Genomic DNA, 19,400 nt, shown 5'->3' with positions numbered 1-19,400 from the left:
ACAATGAACAATATAACAAATATTTTTAAGTCAGAGCCAGTAAATCTATCAATAAGACAAGAAAGAAAACCAGGAAAACATCGTACAAAGATAGGAAGGGCACAATATTCTAAAGTGGAAGGTAACCCTGAGTTACAAATTTTCTCTGAGTTTCCTTGAAGCCAAAGCAAGAAAAATAAAAACCATTTATGAAACTTACACAGTATGAAAGACACAAACAAGCTAACAACAAAATCCCCAAGAACTCAGTTTAAAGTTTTGCTGAGCCACATACTAGTTCCAGGGAACTTCACCAGGGCACTTAAAAAGTTAAGAAAAAGTCAGGAGCAGGAGGGAGGTCCATGGATAACAGACTGAGGAATTACTGGACTAAACAAAGTCAGACAGATTTCTTTGTTGCAGGGCTTTGCAGAAATTGTAATGTGCTTATTACAAATCTCCAAGGGGCAGTACAATGTGCCTTACTTATATAGTCAAGGAGTACTTGTTTTAATGAAGTGTCTAAACTTTGGGAATTGCCCCTACAGATGAATGCACAATCACTACTGTAATTTTACTATCACCATTGTAAGACAAGTCAGACCACTACTCTTTACCCAGAGGTCACCTTTTTTTGCTTTCCTTTGACGAAACAAGAACAAGGTTCGCATCTTCCCATCTTTCCTGTTAATTTGGGTTGCTGGTTTCATTCTAGGTAATGCATTTTTGGCAATCATAAAAAACTACACTGTAGGGCATTTTAAGACTTTGCAATGGACTTTTCCCATCCCTCTTTTTGTTATCTACACATTTCTGGAGATAGGAAGGATCTATAATTCCTTTTTTTTTTTTTAAATATATCTTTATTGATTTCAGAGAGAGGAAAGGAAAGGGGGAGAGAGAGAGAGAGAGAGAGAAACATCAATGATGAAAGAGTCCTTGATCGAGCCCACAACCTGGGCATGTGCCCTGACCGGGAATCGAACCCTGATCACCTGGATCCTAGGTCGATGCTTAACCTCTGAGCCACGCCCGGCTGGGCTATAATTCCATTTTAAAAGAATGAAAAGTCAAAGGCCACAGAAACTGAGCTTCAAGGTCACTCAGTCAATGACTCAGCTGGTCCTGGAGCACAGGCTTCCCAACTCTGGGCTACATCAGTGGCAAAGCTTGTCCCTCAGCCTCCCGGGTCCTTCCTCTCGCTGATCAGGCACTGCTTTTATCTTATTGTGTCTGCAGGTGGGTGGCAATGCTGCTGACTCCTTTCTGGCTCAGTTTGGGCCCTTTTCTTTCATCCGTTAATTAAATCCTGCACTTTTCTTATAGGGGAGCAGATCTTCAAAAGAGGAAAAGGAACACTCCCTTTCAGAGCATTCAGAGAGTAAAGTTCATCTGGCTATGGAATGCTCACCAGGGACTAAAAGCATTACTGAGAAACAAGTGCTGAAAGCCAGGGACACGTTAATACGAAAACGTGAGGCGCAAGCTCCGCTGAGACTGGCAAGACCTCAGGCTGCCGAAAGACTCTCTCCAGCACCCCGAGGTGGGGGCGGGCGGTGGAATGGCACCTCAGGGAGCGTTCGAGTTCAGGGACCCGGTCAGGGAGCCTTAGGATTAGCACTCAGTGGTAGCACTGTCCACTCCAGTGACCTCAAGAGACAGCAAGAACAAGAGTGCCCTTGGGAGTGATCAAATAGGGGGCCCTCCTTACACGGGGAGGGTGCGGCTGGGCCATGGCCACCCCCCCACCCCCCCGCTGAGGCGAGTCCAGCCCCAAGCAGACAGAAAAGGCGAAGGTCTGAACAAAGGTCTGTGCGCTTCATCTTCATCATTTAGCTTCTCTAGGGTTCCTCACTAGGAGCTGTAGGCAGGAGGCTTTCCAAATGATAGAATATCCATTCAGGCACCAAAACAATTTTTAAATAATCATAGATTCAAAGGAAATTGCAAAACTAGCAGAGAGATCTCATAGAGCCCTCCCCCGGGCTTCCCAGTGATGACATCTTACATAGGGACAATACAACAGAAAAATCAGGACATTTACTTGGTACACCCATCCACAGCCTTACTCAGATGTTACCAATTACACAGGCATTCACCTGAGTGTGCATATACACTCCATGCAGCTTTATCACACGTAGATTCTTGTAACTTCCATCACGATCCCGATACAGAACTGCTCTAGCACAAGGTCCCCCCTACTACCGTTTTATAGACACAGTACGTCCCAGGACCCCTGACCTGGGCCCTAACACCTGGCAACCATGAATCTATTCTCCATTTCTAAAATGTTGTTATTTTGAGAATGTTATATAAATGTTTTGTGTTTTTTTGAGATTAGCTTTTGTTCATGCACCATAATTCCCTTGAGATCCCTCCAAGTTGTTGCCTGTAGCAGTCATTCATTTCTTCTTTCTGCTGAAGAGTATCCCATGATGCGGATGCACCACACTTTGTTTAACCATTCGCCCATTAAAGGACATTTGGGTTGTTTCCAATGTTTGGTTATTACAAATAAAGCTGCCATGAATAATGATGTCCAGACATCTGTGTGGACAGAAGTCTTCATATCTCTGGGACAAACATATAGAAGTACAATTGCTGGGTCTTATGTTGAACCTTTTTTTTTCAAAATATTTGTGATAGAGCTTTATAAAAATATATATTTCACATACTACTCTGCTCTCTTAATTACAGTGCAATGTGAATCTTTAATCTTATTTTTTAATTATTGAGGCCATTATTATAAGCCATTGAAATCTATTGAACTATTTGTCTCTAAATGAAATGGTCTCAAAGACTTAAAGGCTTTGATCTCAAAGTGCTCCCTTTCTGCATTTGTTACAATTATTTTCCTCAAAGTTTAGAGATGTGCTGCTTGTATATGTGGCCACTGAGCACCTGAGGTGTGGCTACTCCAAATTGAGATGCGCTGTAAATATAAAATACACACATGATTTTGAAGACTTATTACAAAAAGAATGCAAAAGATCTCATTAATAATTTCTATATTAAATACATGCTAAAATGGCAGGTACTTTGGACACACTAAGTTAAAGAAAATATACTATAAAATTAATTTTGTGTGGGTTTTTTTTTTCACTTTTTTTAATGTGGCTACTAGAAATTGAAAATTATATGTATGACTCAATTTATAATTTTATTTGACAGGACTGGTCCAGAGAGGCTTTGTTTGTCTGCTTATATGCCGTACCTAGGTTGCTGGAGGGGATTACCGTCTAACACTGCATATGTGGTGTGTTACTATTACTTATGCGCACTATAGCATAATGCTGTAAGAAAATGATGACTATCTGAATAAAACCAAAGTTTCATCACTGCTTTCAGAACTTCACAAAAAGAGGCAATAGACAAGAATAGATAGAGATTTGGCACACAACTCCAACAAAATCAGAGTTCTTTTCCCAACTCATCCTCAATGCAATTATTTATGGTCACACAATTAAACTTCTAAGCACCTCCATTTTCTCACTTCTAAATTCTTGCCCTGCCTATATCACAAGAGTGTTGTGACAACTAAATAGGATAATTCGGTTGGAACTGCTTCAATAACTGTGAAGTAATATGAACATAAGTACAAATGTAGGCTTTTTTTTTTTAAAATATATCTTTATTGATTTCAGAGAGAGGAAAGGAGAGGGAGAGAGAGAGATAGAAACATCAATGATGGGGAGTCACTGATCAAGCCCGCAACCGGGCATGTGCCCTGACAGGAAATCGAACCACAGTCGCCTGGATCCTAGGTCGACGCTCAACCGCTGAGCCACGCCCGGCCGGGCAGAAATGTAGGCATTTTTTAACAACCTCCACACAACTGACTCACTGGATTGGTCAATACTCTCCATTCCGTCCAGAGAGCACCTGCCTGTGTCCATGGATGCTTCTGGACAATCCACGCACTTCTGTTCCCACCTCTTGAGTTTTAGTCTAACCAGAATCAATAGAGTTTGGTCCCAAAGCTCATTCATTACACAGTTACATTTTTTATGACTCACTGTTCAGAATGTAAACTGATAAAACAAGAGTATGAAGAGAAAGTTGTGACTTTTACGAAAACTAAGACAAATTTTTTTGGAAAGGTGAAATAACAGCCCTCCCCCCCCACCACCAATAAAATTTGCCATTGTATTAAGTGTGAGATGTATAAAAAGTTAGAAAGGTGGAAATATCTAAAAGAACTCTCCATTTGAATTGCTTTACATGTGCCTTTAAATGTCTAATCCACTTTAGAGAAAGCCACACTGCCTATCACAGAAGATATATTATTAGCAAGGTGTGGATGTAGAAGACGACGAGAACCTCCAAACATCAGACCCCGGCTCAAAGGGAAAGCCTTGGCCCTAACTAATGAGATTAAATGAATGGACATCTAGGCATTTAAAGTTAAACAAAATGTTTGATTTTACTTCTTTACTATTTCTTTACTCCCTGCTTTAACTGACCTTTCTCATCAACTGTCTACTGCTGGGTAAGAAGGTTTCTGCTTAATCATTAAGCTATGATTTTGATCCTTTAAGGTCACTCATTGATTCACACAAAAGACATAAAGTTAATGCAAAATTACAACATATTAGTGATGACAGCCCAGCGATTCTCCCATCATAAGGAACAGTTTGACTGTCTGCACTAAGACTCAGATACAATAATAATAGCAATAAGTACTATTCATTTATTAAGTTACTACCATAAGCTGAATTATATTTCATTTAATATACACACACAGCCATCAAAACACACAACATATACATTTTATAGATGAAAATCTAAGATGAAAAAGTGTCAAGTAATACCTACATGGTGGCAGTTCTGGGATTCAAGGCAGCTCTGGGATCAAGGATCATGGTAATGAATCACCTGGGACTCTTAGTAAAATGCAGAATCTGATTCCGTATGTCCAGAGGGCATCTGAGATTCTGTAATTCTAACAAACGCTCAGGTGGTGCTGCTGCTGCTGACCGGCCCCTCAGACCACATTTTGAGTAGCAAGGTCCCCGTCCCAGAGCACATCCACTCATTATCCTTCTCTGAGGCCCAATTTCCTCTGGGTGGCAGAGGTCATTCAGAACATCATCTCCCTCTCTGCCTCCAGCCAGATGGACGGGTAAAGGCCATCCTGTTTCATAAGGGCCAGGAGCACCAAGAACAAGATAAGACCCATACCTTTCACCCCAAATTCAGAACCTACTCCTGCAAATATGCCATTATATTAAGTTCACAAACAAGTGGTAATTTTATTGTATTTATTTATTTTTTAATCCTCACCCAAGAATATGTTATTATTCGTTTTGAGAGAGAGAGAGAGAGAGAGAAACATTGATGTGAGAAAGAAACATCAATCGGTTGCCTCCTGTATGTGTCCCAACTGGGAATCGAATCTGCGACCCTTTGGCACACAGGATGACACTCAACCAACTGAGCCACACCAGCCAGGGCAACAAGTGATGGTTTTATAGGTCACAGAGCAAAATATCTCAAAGGAGTTGACAGTGTTGCCGAAATTTCTTAAAGGAGTGAACACTTTTTGTATTTTCAACATCCATGAGAAACACTGAAGCAAAGATGGACACAGAGTAACCTCAGAGCCCAGTCCTCCTCATGTCAAACCTTCTTATCTGTCTGCACAGCATCCCTGTCTTTAAGCCTGGCTGACTGCCCATCTCCTGGGCTGAGGAAAGAAAAATATTCATGATCCTGCCTTCATTACAAGGGGAAATGTGAGCTTCTGCTTTTAATTAGGCATTTTATACTGATTTTCTTCTTTGACCATAAAAGATATCCAACTGCATATTTTCTAAATGATCCATACAGATCTAATAAACAATGTTTTTCCAGTAAAGGGGCAGCTCCCACTGTCTCCCTTGTCTGGCATAAAAATTTGAGTTTTCCAATACTCATTGATTTGACAAACAATGAATGCCTTTTGCATTTGTTCCAGGTTCAATATGCTGGGCACTGAAGATAAAAAGGAGAATGAGACACCATTCCTCCCCATCAAGTTGACAGTTCAGAAGGGGAGACAAACATGTAAACAACCACCCAAGTGGAGGGTGACAGTGGCTGTTTTAAAAAGAGAGAGAGCTTGACAGAGGAGGATGGGTGGGCTTCTCCTCCTCCTCACTTGAATGCAAAATCATAATCCATTTCCAGTTTGAATGAGCTAAGTGGTAAAAACAGATGCAAAACAAGCGAAGTTGCACTATATTCCTGAAATACATGTGGTTAACAGCCAACAGCCACACAGACATTGTATGCCAGGCACTCTCGCAGGCATTCAGGGGATGACATAGAATTCCATTGCCAAGGGATTCCCAATGCCCTTGGGAGACAAGATACCGAAAGAGTAAAATACAGCCCCAACTAGCATTCTAGAAGTTTTTAAATACTACTGGAAGAAGTTATGCAATGTAGGCTATGCCTATATCACGAAGAGCCTTGCCCCTCCATGGCCATGGACAATGGGGAGCCATTGAGGACTTTTTTGACGAGAGAAAATGATATGATGAAAGCTGTTTATTCATATATGTGTGTGTGTGCATCTTATAATTTAATAATAAGAAAAACTATTCTTTTTAAATATGTTTTTATTGATTTTAGAGAGAGAGGAAGGGAGAGGGAGAGACATATCGACACATCAACTTCGACAGGCTGCCTCCTGCACACCCCCTGCTGGAGATCGAGCCCGAAACCTGTGCACGTGCCCTGACTGGGGACCTTTGTCCATGGGACAATGTTCAACCACTGAGCCACATGGTCTGGGCAAAAACTATTCTTTATTTACCACCTATTATGTGTCAGTCACTATTATACCCAGGACTTTACATGTATTATCTCTAATTTTCCTAACAGCCCTTCAAGATAGACATGATCATCCCTTTTCTAGAGATGAGGCAACTGAGACTCAGAAACATTAAGTGTGTCTAAGATCATATGGCTAATAAGTGATGGATCTGGGAAAGTTAATCCAGCTAGCTAGATTAATATAAGGACCTACTATGTGCTGGGTACTATGTGCAACTGGGATTAGGGATGGGAAGAAGACATGCAGAGAGGTAAGTGACTTGTCTATGATCACAAGGCAAAGTGATGGGATAGTGAGAGATCCACCCTGCTCTCCCTCCTGTCTATGGCAGCTGATCCCATATGCCCATCTCAAGCCCACACACAATACTGAAAACCACCACAAGGGGTCAGGCCTGTGGCCTCCTCCTCCCCAAAAAGGTGACAGACAGTCACCGCTGACTTGCTCCTCAGGGACTGAATTATTCTAACCAAGACCAGCTCCATAATTTGCAAGGCCCAGCGCAAAATAAAAATGCAGGTCTTCTAGTTTGAAATAATATTAAGAATTTCAGGGCAGCAACAGCAGAGCATTAAACCTACTGCGGAGCCCGAGGGTGGGGGCCCTATTTAGTTGCACAGGCTGAACGCTATGAAGCTGGCCCCGATTCTAACCAGCCTCCCACTTCCTAGATTAGTGGCAATTGTACCTGGCAGAGAAAGGGGCCTCACTGCTTCCTGGAAATTGATTCTTATTTTCTGAGGATCAGAAGACCTGTGGTCTCGGAGACAGCTTCTCAGTTCAATTCGAGGAAGTAAACTGTGGGCTCATAAGATGGATGAAGCTGCCCCAACGGCGCTAAATTTCTCCCTTTACATTATATGGTTTCTGGTGATTATGTATTTGGTGAAAAGGGATTTTGTGGTCTGCTGTCTCAAAGGTTAACTTTAAGACAGAGAATGTGGGGGCTAAAAAAATATTAATACTTTTCTTCCCACCTTTTAAATTCTTCTGGCTGGGCTAATAACCAAATAAACAGAGATAGATTAACAGGCGAATATCAAAGTTTTAATATGTGCGCATGGGGAATTCACATAGGCACGAAAATTCCAGACGGTGAAGCAACATTGGGTATATAAGACGTTTGGGGCAAAGCAGAAAGGGGGGAGGGCATATTAGAGTTCAGAAGTGAGAGTCAGTGATTTCAGGTAGTTGAGGAAGAGGGGAACACACATGGCAGGAAAATCCTTGCTAGGCCACTTGGAAACAATGGGACACAGGAGGTATCTAGCTAACAGGCTAACAGGCGCCTGCCTGAAGCCCTCTTGTTTACCATACTTAGTTCAAACTGGCTAAGGCAAGCATCCTAAAGTCTCCTTCCTGAAGCAGGTTTCCCTGAATTTTGGGGAGCAGGAGAGGGGGAAGGGTCAAAGATTCTAAGTTTTTTGTTTCTTAATAAACAGATTAAAGTCAACATGCCAAAATGCAGCTTCAGGCTGGCAGAATTTTGGTTCCATCAAGAACGTGGTGGGGAAGTCAAGATTGCAAACAATCCCACTTTAAAAAGACAAAACAAAACTGTTCCCAAATGTGATATGGAAAGCTCGGTTAAAAAAAATTAATAATAACCAAAAAAAATTATTATTATAATTTGAAGGCTTATAATTACCAGTGACTGTGCTAAATCCTTTTTAAAGATATATAAATCTTCACAAAAACCTGATATGCAACATTAAAACCATGTTCATTTGCTTTCATAGAAGGGCTTGTTTCACTTACCCACTTCTCTTGTGAAAAAGTATATCTATAAAGAGCTGAATTTCAGGTAAAGAAAGACCAAAACAAGCAAGTAAACCCAACCAATTACTTGGACAAGTCCTTTTCCCTTAGTAGGCCAGGTGTGCTCACCTCTAAATACAGTGAATGGCCCAGATAGATGCTCACGAGCTCCTCGAAGTCAGAGCCTGTGGCTTCCACAGCAGAAACCCAGGACAATTAATCCTCTCCATTGAATGTTCCTGTGTGTGCTATCCCAGAGCACCAGATGGACAAACCAAAAGTCAGGCACATTAGATATAAACTGGCTGACAGCCTCGATAGCTGAGTTCTAGTCCTGGATCCACCAATCATTCCCTCAAGGTGTGAGGCAGAGCAAGTCACTTCATGGCTCTGAGCCTCGGTTTCCTTGTCCACACATTGATTAGCAGATACCTAAGTTCCTTCCTTGGCACAATATCTGGTATCTAGAAAGTTCTCAGCATTTGTTAGTCATTATCATTAGTATTATTAATTATTATCTGCTATTCCAATGGTTCCCAATTATTTCAAGTAAGCAATTTAATACAAACAATGACATAGACTACATTTAACACTGTATATCAACTAATTAGAAATATATAGAATGACAAAAAGTCACTGAATTTTTATTAAGTTCATAAATACTAAAAAAAATATAAAACATCATTTTGCAATCTCAGATGATGCTTGATCCTCAGAATCCTTGCGATGATTCTGAGAACTTAGGTTGAGACCCACTGCTCTGCCGCCTGCCAGCTCAGGAGGCCCCAGTTCATTGCCATCCCCACCTTCAATCACCCTGACTTCCCATCTCCTCCACTCCTCTCTCACAGCTGTCCTTACCATATAGCAAAAGACAGAAAACACATAGCAAAAAGGAGAAATATGTACAAATAGCATTTTGAACTGAATGTATAACTATTTGTGCATGCTTATGCCTTTAAATCTTTTTTTCTCTCATAGCACAAACTTTTGAAGGGTCAAACAGTCTTGAATAAATTCTTCATAACTGCATTTTATTATATATATATATATTTTTTAAATATATCTTTATTGATTTCAGAGAGAGGAAAGGAAAGGGAGAGAGATAGAAACATCAATGATGAGAGAGTCATTGATCCAGCCCGCAACCCGGGCATGTGCCCTAACCGAGAATCAAACCCCAATCGCCTGGACCCTAGGTTGACACTCAACCACTGAGCCACGCCCAGCCGGGCATATTATATATTTTTTAAAAATACAAATTACTAGTTTATTAGAACAGGAATCATTCTTTAAAGAAATGTTCATTCAACTTTAATTTGCATACAAATCACCCGGGATGTGAAAATGCAGATTCTGATCCCCTGAGTCTGGAGAGGAGCCTCAGGCTGCATTTCTCACAAGCTACCAGGTGATGTTGATGCTGCCGGTCCACAGAGCTGAGTCCAGTCCCATTGCTGCAGAAGAGAACTTGAGGATCAGAGAAGGCAAATATGTTGTCTGGGGTCACACAGCTAGTTAGAGGCAGGCTAGGAGATAAATTTAAGTTTGTTGACTTTAGACAAGAGCTCTTTCTGCTATGCTATTCTTTCTCCCGGGGGGCGGGGGGGGGGGCAGTTTCTGAAAAACAATCTCATTTTCTTTTCCCAAAGACGATACATACACACACATATAAATAGATACATTCACACAAACACAGAGGCTAGATCATAGTCTTCCCTTCAATTTCCAGAACAGAGTCTTGCAAACACAATACACACAAAATAATGTGTCAATGGATTAATCTGATGTGAGGGAGGGGAGTATTCTAATTAAAGTATGTGGGGGAGGGAGTATTCCAATTAAAGTAATGCCTTTATGTTTTGCCCCCCTTTCTCATCTCATTGAAGACACCCTCTTGATCAGCCACCCCATGTCTCCAAAACTTTCCCTAGAGGTATTTTTCTAAATTAAAAATTAATTTATTGGGAGAGAGTTCAAAATAAGCTATTATTCTAAATCAATATTTAAGGATGAGATAAGGGGGTTTTATCCCAGGATCAACAGGAGAGCTTCTGATCCTGAATGTCCTTTTCACGAGACCATTTAAGGCATGCGAAGTGTTTGAAGAGTTGCACTTAGCAGTCTAAGTGCTCAAACAGTATGGCTTCAAAGCCTCCCTCAGCTGCCCACCCTTCAGATCACTCCCAAAGGCTTCTGTGGCTTTGAAATGTATTTTAACAATCTTAAGAGTTCGAGGAAGCATGCTCCACATCATTACTTAGCTCAGGCCCAAGTACATAGTAGGTCCACAATATGTTCCTGACCAAGTGTCATATCCACCATCTGGAGTCACAAGTTTGCCAGGTTTTCAGTGGAACTTTCTTTAAAAGGTCAGAAAATATAACCACAAAGGGAAGAAAAATTGGCAGCATTTCGGCTGTTTCCCATTCCTATTCTATTCTACCACTTTGTTAAAATTAACAAGTTTAGCACAAATACTTTGGGTTTGGATCTTGCCACACTTAGGAAACCAAGAGGACAGAAAGGTAACACTTAAAGGCAAAACTAATTTTTTCCCTTGCAAGAGGAAACACCAGCAAAGCTCCAAAGCCACAAGAGTCCTCTCAGTGGGGTTTCTGATGGTTTCTAACCGGAGGAATGTAATCCATCAGCCCCCTGGAGCACCGGCCTGGCTGCCAACCCTCCCACTGGAACCTTCCTGAACCTGCCCTTTCAACCACAAGCTCCCCTTCCTCAGCACACAGGACTCTGGCTTCCCTTCACTGTACACCATTAGGGATCATTCCATGAGTGCTAATCGTTCTGCACACACAGGCAGCCTCACAACACCCAAGGACAGCCTCATTGGGGGGCCATGACTCACCCTTTCTCTTAAGGCACATATCAAAATGAACTCTAATTCCTCTGGTTTATATCTCTACCCATCCCCACTGACCACCCCCACCCCAAAAGTTCCACTAGTCCAGGAGTCCCTAGAAAACAGGGCTAGTGGTCTGGTCCCAGTGTGTCCTGGAGCCCAGAACAGTCCCTGGCATATACTCAGGATTTACAAAATGTTAACTATTTTTACTACGTAATATTGATATGTTCCTTCCACGTCTCCTTTATAGCTCTCTGCTTCCTCCAGTTAGCTTCTTTTAAAAAATTTAAGGCCAGAAGGGACAGTCAAGCCATCCCACATTACAGATGAAGAAACTAAGAATGAGCCTCAAGAGATACACTGGTCCAGTTAATGGTCTGGCTGGGAAAAGACTCTCTGGCCTCTGTTGCTGAATGATCCCAGTCCCTGCTCATTGCCTGTGTCCAGGCCAGGCAACAGGGCACAGTGCGCCATCACCTGTGACAGAAAGAAGTTAGTTCATTCATGGCCTGGTGCTGGAGGCCGGGAGAGCTGAGTTCTACTGTAGACGCCAGCACTGAGGAATTCTGGGTGGTGAATTCTGAACAGCACCAGTGTGGGCCTTGGGTCCCCCGCCTAAAACATGGTCATCTTAGCTCAGTTTTTGATGCTTACTGTATGCACTCAGTACATGCAATTATCTTAGTTCTTCCTCACCAAAAGGTAATGAGGTAGCTAGGATCGGTACCCAAATTTGTACAGATGGGGAGACTGGGGCTTGGAGGTTTAGCTGACTCCCAAAGCCAGTATTTTTGACTTCAGAATAATCTTGATTTCTCAGGGCCCCTTCAGTCTTAAGAAGCAGTGACAGTGAGGAAAGCCTGCACGGGGCTTCCTGCACCCAGTACGGGCCCTCGCCTTTCCCTAATTGCATTAGTGGCAGCTCTACCTAATCCCAGGTGCACACAAGGGGAGACAGGATTCTTTCCCTGGGGGCCCCGCTTCTCCTGAAATTAATCACAGTCCCCAAGAGGCTGTTATCCCAACCCCAGGGGAGGAGGCATCACAGCCAAGACGGAGCTTATCACAGGAAGCAACTGCTGTGCTGGGAAAAACAAAACGCAGACTGCATGACTCGGGTCTGATCACAGGCACCAGATGTAGTGCCAGCTAGATGGGTGCACGTCTTCTAGTCATCAAATGGCAATAAAGCAACCACCCCCTCTGCATTTTCTGGATGTGCCAAGAGGGCAGCAGCAAGCATTCAAATTCAAGAATATATCCTGAGCATCTTCTGCGGGCATTCCCAAGAGCAAGCATCATCACCAACCTTCACATTTCAGCACTGAGCAGCACTGTGCCTGGCACAGAGTATATGTTCAATTAGGTGACAAACAAATGAACTTATTAACCCACTGCCATGGTGATGGGAGCAAAGTATTAATCACCAGAAATGAGAATGGGTACCCAGACTCGTCATCAATTATTCAGTTTGGGATAAGTCTCTTCGCCTCAGTTTTCTCATTCAGTAGCCCAAAATAATAATATCCATCTCCCTACCATCCCCTTGGGATTTAACCATGCATCCCACAGGATCCTGGGACAAATGCATAGAATAACTGAAAAGGGCACAATTATTAGGGCCAAGTACTTAAAAATTACTGAGCACCTTCTATCTACATAATGCAAAATTAGAGAAAGGTGCCATAAACTTCTAGGTTGGGGTAGCCTGGTATATGAATGAGAGTGGACCGAGGGTTCTAGGACCTTGAGTGATTTCTGTAGAAGTGGGAGAAGCCTTACCACCAACTTTATCTCAAAGCTCTTTAATCTTTCAGAAAAATGTTTGTCAATTCCACTGGGTACTGTAGTTAATTCACCCTTAGAGACATTAGCCTAAAATAAAATTTCAGGGAAAGAAAAGGAAATTACGTAAGTTGCAAACTTTTCAAGAGGTGAGGAAGGAGAATTGGTGTAGTAGTAGTAGTAGCAGTAAAGTAGCATTTTCATGGTGCTATGCAGTTTGCAATACGCAATAACCCTCTGAGATTTTGTTAGCCCACTTTCCTAGTCAGGAAACCGAGGCATCTTACCCAAGATTATATAACAGATGAGTGACCGGCCAAGGCCTGATTTCAGATTCTTTTCTCTCCCCAAACCATGTATTCTTTCCTCTGTGCAGGGCTCATATACGACTTTGTATAAAGGAGAACTACTTCCTCTTCCCCAGTTATCTGAATGCTTGTCTTGTTGCTGAGGATGCCTTAGTTTCTATATCTATGAAATGGGTATGATAATAATAGGCCTGCCTTGTGGGGTTGTTTCTAGAATTAAGTGATGCTTGACTATTGCCTGGCACACATAAGCACTGCACAAATGTTACCAGTGGTAAGAGATGCCCCTGTGGTGCACTGTTAACTAAGAGCACACTACCTCTTCAAGGCTTCTGTCCTCGCTGGCCTGCTCCTGGAGGACTCCCCGCTCCCAGCCACAATGCTCACTCTTTCATCTCATGCAGGTCTCTGAACAAGAGTCACTTACTCTGTCATAGAGCCTTCCCTATACAACAGCACCCACCTCACCCCGTCACTCACCCTTCGCCCTGCTTCATCTTTCTCAGCACTTACTATCACCTGGTACAGCATCTGTTCCTTTATTTGCAGACTCCTCCGCGAGCAGGGTCTCTGTTTTGCTGGCAGCTTCACCCCCAGCATCTAGAACAATGCCAGCCACATAAATATTTGCTGAGAGACTAAAGGAAGCCTCGTGGATCCTTTCCCCAAGAGAGGGAAATAAACTGTTGCTTGCTATCTGACCCTTCAATCTCAGATAAGACTTTTACATCCTTCATCTCCTGTAATCTTCCGTAATCTTCAGGGAAGGAGTTATAAACCCACTGCAGAAATGCAGAAACTGAGACCCCAGACCTCAGAGCAGAGCAGCTTTCTGAAGAGGCAGAGGCCTGGGGTGGGTCTGAATCCTACCCCCACCTGGCACTTAGAGGTGGCGGCCCCAGGCTCCCTGAGTCCCTGAGTTGCTTTGGCCCTAGTGGAACAGCTGAGTTTCCCTGGGAAGGGCTGGCTTACAGAGAGGGCCTGGGAAATGGTTTCTATCACCAGTTGAGCACCGAACATTACAGACAGCAGATTTTTGTAAACTCATTCGTCAAAATAAACCCAACCATTATTATCAATAGGATAAAAAATGCATTATAGGTTATTGCTGTAGGGCCTCCTAGACACATATTTTCCAGTGACACCTCCCTGAGACACCTTTCCTGATTCCTTCTCTGCCAATCCAACTGGAGCCTTGCTTCACTGCTCCAGGACCTGTGCCCAAGCCCTCACTGCACAGCCATTACCTTTTTCATGCTCCTCACAAGGCCAGCCTTCAAGTTCCTAGCAGAAGTACCTATTGTTCCAGCGCCCAGCCCAATGCTGGGTACCCAGCAGGCCTCCGTGTGCATGCTGACCAAGTGCCCTCCTGAATGACACCAACAGGACAAGAAAGAAAACAGCCCAGGCCTTTCCTCTCCCCTAGGACTGCCTCTGCCCCCCAGATACGCAACCAAAGCTTTGTTAAGCTCCCGTTTCTCTCTCCTGCTTGGAGGAAAGTTGGTCCAGCCTGAAGCAGATGGTTCACACAGGACTTTTTGGCCAGATTTGCATTCAGATTGCTCACAAATTCAAAACTTAGAGAATTTTCCCCTCTATTTATTAAGAGAAAGTAGAGAAAGTAAGAGTCCCCCAAGGGATATTTCCCTAGTAATGAGACCTTTCAAAATTCCTGAACAAAGAAAGGGGACTGGAGAACAGAAGGACAGTCAGGACAAGGGAGAATCACTGGCCACTCCTATTCTCAGTGGCCCCCACAGCCCAAATCTGCCCCCAGGCTCAAGCACAATGCCCTCTCCCTAGGGACAGGTGCCAGAACTTTCCACACCTTTTCTCAAAAATCGATTACATGAAAGAGAAAGAGGAGGGCTGCAAGGGAGAATTTTAATTTGTTGCCAATTAAGGGCAGAGTGACCCTAGTTTACAACAGCAGGACGCAGCGTTATCACAGATTTTGCATCTTGGGAAAACAGCCCAGCTCTGAGCTGCCCAGAGCTCCCCTGCAAATAAAGCCCACAGGAGGTTTAATTGAGTTGAGATTGATTTTTTTGAGGAGTTGGAGTCCTCATCTTTTAAAAGAGATAGGCTTGAGATTTTCAGTTGTTCAAAGATGCATTTTTAAATTGCCAGATAGTAATAGCAAAGCAAATTGAATTATCCCAGTCTCTAGGAAGCAAAAACAAAATTTAGAAGCTTAGTAAAAGCAGAGTTGATTTAATTGGCCACCAGGCCAATGTATTGGCTATGATCCAGATTCAGACCCTACTCTAAGGAGTATCCAACCCAATGATAGAGAAGGTATCACAAAAATAACAACTGCACAAATAAATATTTGTGAAAGCAAGTAGGTGGGAACCTAACCTAGCCTAGCCATTCAAGGAAATGACATTTCAGCCAGAGCAGGACTGGCAGCTGATGGGTTGGGGAAGGATGTTCCCTGGGGGAGGGGCCAACCCATGGAAAAGCACCATGCACAAAGGTAGAGGTGAGACCGAAGAGGGGGCCACAGACAGACTGGGAAGGCCTGTCTGAAAGTCCTGTCAGTAGGTCCTTGATAATGTTTTGGTTGTGCCCTGCCCGACCCTCTCACTCCCCACTTTATTTCTCTAGGTTAGACTCTCTAGGTCTTCATTTCTTATAGCCCCAACAGCTGTGAGTGTCCTTCTGGATGGCATAGAGCTCTTCCTCTGGCCTTCTGCCTTATGTCCACATGAACACATTTTCACTTTGCTCTTGTGCATTTTCAGAAAAACTCTAATGTAAATTGGGGCAGTGCCCGGCCCTGACAGCAGAAGGTGCTCAGGTGCTCCCTCAGGCTGACTCTGACTGCTCAGGACACTGCACACTGGAGGGAAACAAATTACTGTCTGTCTCCATCTCAAGCTCCAGCTCCTTCAGAAAACCCTCGCGGTAACTCCAAAGGGTGCATATTTCTGGCCTTTTTCAGCTACAAAGCTTCCTGTATCCACCTTCCTTGTGGAACTGAATTACACTGAATTTAGCATTCACTCAACACGTATTTGGTGATTTCCTATTGGGTAAAATATGTTGGGCCAGGCTGTAGTTAACTACTATATGGTCTGGTCCCTGTTCAGAAAGAAGTGGGCTGGTTATAGGACACTGGAGAAGTTACTTAACATCTCTGAGCCTCAGTTTTCTCTTGGGAATAAGTGTGATCTCCTTTCAGAAACACAAATGTATACACAACACTATCAGAGGTTATCTCTGAGGGGTGGGATTATGGGTTATTTTGGTTTTTGCTTACATTTCTGATTTTGTTTTTAATGGACATATATTTTCTCATGAGAAGAAGCATTAAAACTGTTTCCTTTTAGGTTAAAAAAATAATAATACCACTTCATTTTGTCATGAGGATTAGTATGGTAAGGTATGTGCATGGTCAGGACACAATAACCTCATCTAAAGCAGAGGCTTCGGGCTCTGGGCAGGAACTCTCAGAGAGATGGAGAGACTGGCCCAACGCCAGACCTCTCAGCACTGCCTGCTCTGGATCAAAAGTCATTCTCTCCTCGGCAGCTTCTTTCCAGAGCAGAGACGAGGCCGAGGGCATCTCCCAGCTTCCCCGCCACAGAGGGGCTGCCCCTAAATCCCAGGGGCAAACTATGATTAGCCCGTCATAGTGAGGCTGGGGGCAGGGGTTATGATTACAATCTCCCCTTAACAAGCTTGAAGTGCAGGCAAAAGCAGTTTCTTTTCCCAACTGATGAAGAGGCAGAAGAAGGAAGTAAGGGGAGGGGTGTTGAATTGGAGACAGTAATTCTGGAGAGTCAAAATAACAGGATTCCACTAAAATACTTGCCAGATGTGTGGCCCCACAGTAGTTGCTCAATAAATGATGGGGACTATTATTACAAAGATTAAAAATCTAGGTGTCGAGCTAAATCAGAATAAGTGAATGTGACTTACGTGGCCGGTGTGAGAATACTGGCTGAACATGAAGGTGCAGGGGAAGGAAGGACAGAAGGGTGGATTCCTGAGTGTGGGAGCACTGGGGATTGAAGACAAGATTTCAGCTAGGGGAGGTGGAGAGAGAAAAGAGCACGAGCCAGAAGTGCTGGGGAGTGGGGCAGGTGCTACAGTACACAGATTCTAGAGGCTGCAAGACTGAGAAAGGGTCCTAAATCAAAGCCAGGACAGTGAGGTTTGATTTAGGGAGTTACTTTCCTATTATTTGGGGCTATCAATCTTGTCTCCCAGCAAAAACAGTAAACTTTCTAAGGGAGATGGTACTGCCATATATTTATCCTGCATCCACCTTAGTTGCTAAAGAAATATTTAACCAAACAGAAACACCAGTTACTTTTTGGTAGTTTACATAGGACATGTCGCTCGGGCAGGTGAAGGAGCTATGTGACTCTGGGGTCCCTCTTTCCTTGGCTCCTCTACATCAATGCTAAGCAGGCCAAGACTGCTCCACTCACTTGATTCTATGAGTCTAAGGGAAGCCACTTTAACCAACATCCTGGATTAGTTAAGAAACTTTTTTCTAAGCCTGAGTCCTCAGGCAAAGATGTAGGAGGGTTATTTATAAACGTTTTGACCATCTCATCTGCGTGTGTGTGTGTGTATATATATATATACACATACACATATATATATATATATATAAAGAGTGTGTGTGTGTGTACATATATATAGTTTAACCGCAATACAACCATGAAATCTGGCAATATTCCTTTAAAAAAAAAAAAATCGAGTTGCAGCCAATGTAAGGGAGGAGTGCCTTACTCCCTACACCCAGTGCTTTCATCTTTGGGAGGAAAACCAATTAGTGTTAAGTGCTGGACTCTCTCTGCCCCTTTACTAACTTAACTCCTCCTTGCAAGGGCTGAGGGCCCAGTACTAGACAGTGACTTACTGATGAATTGGGTGAAAAACTGAGTGTGCTCAGCTCAGCTCCTCCCTTGCTCAGTGGGGAAGACGAAGGCCCCCACAGCAGGTTCTGACTCTGAAGATTACCTGGCCATAGGCCAAGCACTTGATTCCTTAGCTTAGGGACACCAGACATGAGTGAGCAGAGAGCTGTGAGCAGCATAGAGAAAACGAAGGCAACTCATCAGTAGATTAAAAACATCATCAAAATGTGTTGCTGGTTATTGTCAGCTAATCTCAAATAGGTGGAATTTGGGGATTGGAAGTTCCTATGCAACCCTTCTTCAGGCACACCTCTCAGAGTCCACACAAAGGGCTAACTTTCGTCCAACTGCAGGTTCAGGTGGGGGGAAAAACAAATACTCTGCAGGGAATGTGAAAATTATGCAAAAACTATGAAAGATCCATGTGGGAGTGAGACCCAAGAGGTGAGGATATCATCTCTCTTATGGAGAAAAAGTAAAATAAGTAGCTTTGATGTATGCCCGAATCCATCAGGAAACGGCATCGATTTCCCATGGCAAACAGAGGGTATCTAGTATTTCAGGTGGCAGGACCTGTTTTTACCTTCCGAAATGTACCTTCACAGAGCAGAAGAAAGCCCTGGCCCTTGAGAAATATTAATATAATTATAACCTAAAAGTTCTAGGTGCTAGAAAGGTCTGCCCCAGAGATGACTGTAATATAAAATAAAGGCTGACAAGGTGCTGAGGTTTGGAAACGTGGCCCCATCACGTCCTGAGAAAATCTCAGAGGGGGACGTGTGCTCTTGCTGCTCCCGTTTGGATTCCGGGTGACTGAGCACGCACGCTAGATGCGCCCCGAGCATTGCACAAGCACTTCCCCTGGTCCTCCCCGCCCTCTCAGGGAGGTACCATTTATGCTGCTGAAGGTGAGGAAAGCATGTCACAGAGGCCAAGTAAACTGCTGACCCGGCAGGGAAGCAAGCGGTGAGCCCAGTTCCACACCGAGACCTTCTGAGGCCAAGGCCCCT

The 19,400-nt window shown here is 43.4% G+C and overlaps 1 protein-coding gene across 2 annotated transcripts in view; it reads right to left on the bottom strand.

The window, feature by feature from the left end:
* ROR1 (receptor tyrosine kinase like orphan receptor 1) overlaps positions 1–19,400 on the bottom strand; it is a 346,156-nt gene that overhangs the window by 316,786 nt on the left and 9,970 nt on the right. The gene's annotated exons all lie outside the window — the stretch shown is intronic.

The sequence above is a fragment of the Miniopterus schreibersii genome (genome assembly GCF_964146895.1).
Source record: "Miniopterus schreibersii genome assembly, chromosome: 8".
Lineage (NCBI taxonomy): Eukaryota > Metazoa > Chordata > Mammalia > Chiroptera > Miniopteridae > Miniopterus > Miniopterus schreibersii.
Note: the sequence above shows the minus strand (reverse complement) of the source record. Positions and strands in the feature narration are given on the sequence as shown.